This window comes from Dipodomys ordii, unplaced genomic scaffold (assembly GCF_000151885.1).
Source record: "Dipodomys ordii isolate 6190 unplaced genomic scaffold, Dord_2.0 Scaffold50, whole genome shotgun sequence".
NCBI classification, from domain to species: domain Eukaryota; kingdom Metazoa; phylum Chordata; class Mammalia; order Rodentia; family Heteromyidae; genus Dipodomys; species Dipodomys ordii.
Window position 1 is genome coordinate 3232001 of NW_012267266.1, and position 6370 is coordinate 3238370.

The following is a 6370-nucleotide window of genomic DNA, read 5'->3' on the forward strand; positions in this document are numbered from 1 at the left end:
AAAGAAAGAAAGAAAGAAATAGAAAGAAAGAAAGGAAGGAAGGAAGAAAGAAAGAAAGGAAGGAAGAAAGAAAGAAAGGAAGGAAGGAAGGAGAAAGGAAGGAAGGAAGAAAGAAGTCAAATACAGGATCTGTTTTGGAAGAATCACATGTAACATATGCTGATGAACTGAGTGAGGGTGTGTGAGGAAAAGAAGAAGCAAGGATGACTTCTTGGCATTTAGCCTGAGCAACTGGGTAAACAATGGCTCTTTTAATCAATACAGAAAAGAATGGGGGCAAGTTCAAGGGGCCATGGAAATCAAGAATTCTTTTGCAGCTATGTTAAGTCCATGTAGGGTGAAGGACGGCACTGCAGAGAGGGAAGTGGGAGGAAAGATGATGTAAGGAGGAGTAAAAAGAGGCTAAAAACCAGGGGGCTGTGGCTCCTGCCTGTAATCCTAGCTACTTAGGAGGCTGAAATCTGAGGATCAAGTTTTGAAGCCAGCTTGGGCAAGAAAGTCTGTGAGACTCTTATGTCCAATAAACTATTAATAAACTATTCAAAAAAAAAGCCAGAAGTGGCACTGTGGTTCAAGTGGTAGAGTGCTAGCCTTGAGCAAAAGAAGCTCAGGGACAATGCCCAGGCCCACAGTTCAAGCTCCAGAACCAGAAAGAAAAAAAAAAGAGGCTAAAGTAGTGCTTTTTGTTTTTAACCTGAAAACGGGGAGGGGGGAGGAAGGGTTCCTGGTCCTTGTATGATGTTCTATAGCTCTAACATCTATTTCTCATGTAGGATATTCCTTAAGCCTCACATGTCCCAGGAGATTAACCCCAGAATTAATGGTCAAGGGCTCTGAGGCTCAGAGGGGTGAGTAACTTGCATTAGGTTACTCTTAGATAATGTAATTTTCCTTAATGCTGACCTTACTCAGCTGGACCCAGGCTCCTCAATGACAGTGAATTCATCCTGGCCACTATTCTTCAGAGAGGTTAAGGGAAGACGCTGTGTCTTCCTCACTGTGGTAAGGTACCCAGGCCAGACCAGGCCTTCAGGGAATCAGGACAACAGGCAGTTGGATACACTGAGACCAACCTCATCCAAGAGCAGAGGAAGAAATCAGAACTGAGCCTTCCCATGATTGGTTTCCGGAGTGTCAGGCCACCACCAAATTAATGTAATTTGGAAGTTGTTGTGGTTTGGATTTTTTTAACTTTTAAAATTGCACTCCCTCCCCCCCGCCTTGATTACCCCTTTGATTGATGGAGAAGAGAGCAGGGACCTCTTAGCTCACTGCCACCCACACAGCTGTGAAGGAAGCCAAGCTGCCCCTCTTGCTCTTTTTAGGACATCCTTTCCTCTCTCTTTTTTTCCCTCCTTCGTTCTCTCCCTCCCTCCCTTCTCCTTTTATTTTTCCCTCCCAACATCTTGTCTATTACTAATCAGCAGGGCATCTCAGGAAAAGGGCTCCTTTCAGGGCAGAGTGCTGAAGTTGGTGGGTCAGAGCCTGTGTGGGAGGCTTTCCAAAGACATATGATGTGGGTGTATGAACCAGACAGATGGGAGGAATTAAGTCATTCTTTTCCCCAACCTTTATTTCCTTGCCCAACCTAAAAGTCAGTGGGGTGGTATGCCCACAATGAAAGGCTAGTTTTATTTCTACTGTCTCCTTGCTTTAACGGTGGGTAGACTTTAGTGGGGGAAGCTACCAGCTCATTCTCTCTTCATGCCTTTAATGTGTGAACTAAGGATGGCTACACAAACCAAGCATTTACCCAAGGTTTTCTAGAAAGTCTTGACCTCTTTTTATTTTCCTAATGGCCCTGGGAAGCTCAAGAGGGGGCCTTAATCAGGTGCATTTAGGACTAAATGCTGCCCTGAGAAGTCTGACATAAATTCAACCTTATAGACATAGATAACATTTCTGTTTTTTGTTTTGTTTTGTTTTGTCTTGTAGTTTGTTTTGTCTTGTAGTTTGTTTTATCTTATTTTTTTTGCCAGTCCTGGGGCTCAAACTCAGGGCCTAGGCACTGTCCCTGGGCTCCTTTTGCTCAAGTCTAGTGCTCTACCACTTGAGCCACAGGGCTACTTCTGGCCTTTTCTGTTTATGTGGTACTAAGGAATTGAACCCAGGGCTTCATACATGCAGGGCAAACACTCTACCACTAAGCCACATTCCCAGCCCCATAGACACCATTTCCAAGGTAAGTACTTAATAAAGACCTGGAGAAAATCAATCATTCATCGCTGGTCCCTTCTGAGTTGATCATTCTTCCTCTTGCTCCCATATCACCTGGCCTTGGAAAATGCAAGGAGAAAAAAGATTATCTTCTCATAACGCTCTGTTATTTCTCCCCTATGGTGTTCATACCATTGTGCATTGCTGGTATTTGTTCATCCATTTCTTCTACTGTGGAGTCATGTAGGTCATGGAGTCCATCCTTCTACAGTTCTGTATTCATCCCTGCACCCAGTATAGTCTGTCTGTAGCATGTCATAGGTCCTCATGAAATGTTTGAGGCATGCATGAATGAATGGACATTTGAGTAAGTAAGTGAATGATGAATAAATGATGAGTGAAATAGAGGTTAAGAGTTCAGGTTCTGAATCAGACAAATCTGGGTTCCAAGTCTGATCATGTCATTTGGGTGAATTATTTAATCTTTCCAAGCCTTAGTTTTCTTATTAAAATTTTTCTGTATATAAAGCATATATGACAGTGTCTGGATAAAGTAAATACTCAATAGATGATAGCGATTACTATCCTCTGCTATTTTTTCCATGGTACATCTCATATGTATCTCCTTTTCTAGATTCATGGTCTAGTGAGTCTTTTCCAGACTCAGGGCTTGGCTGGGCTTTCCCTATGGATGCAAGTTGAGGTCAGACTCCATAAGGGAAAACAGCATGGGGGGTGCAGAAAAGAAGCAACAATGATAGAAGTCTGCAGAAAGCCGGGCAAACAGGTCCTCACCATGCTCATTGTAGCAAGCTTTTTTTGCTGGCAGTGTCCTCAGGAAAAGAGGAACAGTGCTGCATTTAAGGTGCCTGAATGACAGTCGCATCAAATATGTGACCTTTGCTTAGGAAGCCCGGTTTCCATGGTGAGCAAGACCTTACACTCTCTCAAGCCACGCACTGTGGCTCTCAGCTGGCCTGGAATGTGATGGCAGTAGACCCAGTAGCTGGATGGGGACATCTGTCCAGGGCTGCCCCCTCCAACATCTCCAGGGTCGAAGAGGGGCTGAGATAACCACCTAGGCTGTTAGATACCCACACTAGCATTTCAACTAGGAAGGATTTACACTGAGGCCTTGACACCATCCCCTCCACCCTATCCTATATACACAGTCAGTTGGGCATAAGCCAACTGTCAAGCTGACCAGAAAGAAGTGCCCCTTGATATGTCCCCTCTTTCTCCCCCACTCCCATGTTAGGCAGAGGCCCTGACCCTTTCTACTTCATCTTGGCAGACTGGGCTAGGAGAGAGTGTCCGCCTTCCGAGCTTTGGCAGAACTTGTGTTCAGTCTGTTCTGTAGCTGCCAGAACAGGAGCTGAATGCCCAGTGCGGCTGCCAAAGCTCACTAACTTCTTTCTTCTTTCCCTGAGCTATGCAAACGGAGGCTGCTGAGGAATGCAGCAACTAACCTCCCCACCTCCTGCCTCCCTCTTCCCAGAGTCTATGCTCCCCCACCCCCCCAGGCTGGAGTCACACCAGAAAAATGCAGGAGAGGAAAGAAATCCCCCAATGTGTCATGACATTACATTTCCGCCTGGTGCTCAGAAACAAGAAAAGTAGGGGGCAGAGGCCGGAAGGTAGGATAGTCATAGCCAGTCCTGTGACTGGCTCACCTCATTGTTCCCTAGGGCAGATCACCTGCTCCGTTAGGGCTCAATTTCTTCATTAATAAGTGGAGGCCAATCACCCTGATTCAGATCATGAAGAAACACTGAGAATTAACCATTTCTATCACTAAGGACACTCATGTTTCTATGAGGCACCAGGAGATGCCATATCACAACTTCTATGTGGCAGGCCCTCTAACAGGAAAAACAAACAATTGACAAGTCACAACAATGAAGTATCAAGGGAGTTATAATGGGCAGTTGGAGGTGGTAGATGCAGGGGTCAGGAAGGCCACTTCTCTGAGGAAGTGAAATTGAAGCTGGAACTTGAAGAATGACCGCTGTGGTCCTTGTGATGAGGGAGGTTGAGTTTATCCTATGTAGCGGGAAACGTCAGAGCAGAGAGGAAGGACAGTGTGAATGAGGAACCAAAAGGAGTTGGGTGCATTCAGGGGAAGACTGCTGAGTTGGGATCAGGAAGAAGAGGGCAGTACTAGATCATTCAGGGCCCTTATGACAGTGCCACAGAGTTTGGATGGACCATCAGGGTGATAAAGAGCCAACCTAGGGTGTTCAGGTGAGGTTGGGGATGGTGTAGCATGAGTACACCTACTTTTTGGTCAGTGACTAAGGCTGGAGAGATAACTGAAGCAGTGAAGAAGAGACGTATATGAATTAAAGAGATAGGTGGAGGATGAGAGAAAGGGAAAAGAACTCAAAGGGGTAATGAATAGGAAACAAGAAAGGCCCTGAGTTTTAGGCTTGTATGTTTGGGTAAAAAGTGTAGTATCCCACAAAAAGGTGCGAGGTTTCCAGGGGCTGAAGACAGCAAATCTAATTTGGGCCACAGTAAGTCCATAGAGGTTACTGCCATGCCATTAGGAATGGCTAGTACACAGCTGTGAGAATGGAGTCTGGAGTCAGGAGAAGGGCTCTGGGAGAGAGAGGTGTTATTGGCTTGTAAAGAGTTGGGGAATAATTAAGATCACAGAGTAATTGCTCTAACAAGAAACTTCCACTGTGATAGGCTTAGCACAGTAGTTGATTTCTCATTCAGGTAATGTCTAATGTCCAAAAAAGGAGATTAAGTAGGAAGCTCTTCTCCAAGATAGGGGCCCAGGTCCTTTCATTTTATGTCTATGACATTTTCGTTGTTGTTGTTGTTATTGGTCAGGGGACTTGAAGTCAGGGCCTGGGTACCGTCCCGGAGCATCTTCGCTCAAGTCTAGCGCCCTACCACTTTGAACCACAGCTCTATTTCTGATTTTCTGGTAGTTAATTGGAGAAAAAAGTATCATGAACTTTCTTGCTCAGGCTGGTTTCAGATCACAATTCTCAGAACTGAGCCTCCTGAGTAGCTAGGATTTCAGACATGAGCCACCAGCACCTGGCTCTGTGCCTTTTTTTTTTTTTTTGCCAGTCATAGGGCTTGAACACAGTGCCTGAGCACTGTCCCTGGGCTTCTTTGGCTCAAGGCAAGCACTCTACCACTTGAGCCACAGCACCACTTCTGGCTTTTTCTGTTTATGTGGTACTGAGGAATTGAACCCAGGGCTTCATGTATGCTAGGCAAGCACTCTACCACTAAGTCACATTCCCATCCCACTCTGTGCCATTTTTAATCCAGGGCTTACAAGGTTGCTGTGATAGAGGATCATGTATGTATGGGATCTTCTGTCTCTCTTACCCACATAGTTTAACTGGGAGCCCACAAGCAAGAGAAAATGAGTTTGTCATTCTATGGTACTTGACAGGATAAGAACTGGGCCTTGTACTCATTCATTTATCCCTATTTTTTGGTGCCTAGACACACAAGGCCCAAAAATAAAAACAAGCTGCTTCCTCCTCTTCCTTCTTCTCCTCCCTTCTTGGAGGAGAGAAAAGGCTTCAACCAATTTTAGTGCCTTCTGTAACCTGAAGTTGAAAAAATTCGTTAGTATTTAATCATTTTGGCTGTGACACTGGCTATATCTGCTCTTCCCCAAAACTTGCTTCCATTTACCCTCACTCCACTTTTCTTCTCCTTAGCAAACACTTATTGAGTATCTGTTATGTGCTGAGTACAATGGCCAGTTTTTAAAATGCAGCGATATAGTAGGCAGAAGTCCCTATATTAATTAGTTTATTGTCTGCCTCTCTACTAGAATGTAATGTTCAAAGTATAATCTGTGTCTTTTCTTGACTACTGTATCCCTTGCACCTAGATCAAGGCACCTAGGAGAAACTTTGGGAAAAATCGTCAGTAAATGGATGGGGGAATGAAAGCCCTTGGAGAACTCACACCTATAATGAGCATTATTGAAGCAAAAGAACACAGTGACTACATCTGGTTCAGGAGGCTGAGGGGGCTCTTCCTAAGGAAGTTTAGAGTTCTAAGATAAGTGAGTGACAAAGCAGATGGAAGATTATCGAAAAGCTAAGTATAGATTGAGCACTAGTGGTTCACCCTAGTAATCCTAGCTACTCAGGATGCAGAGCTGAGGATAATGGTTCAAAGCCAGCCTGGGCAGGAAAGTCTTTTTATGTCCAATTAACCACCAGAAAAT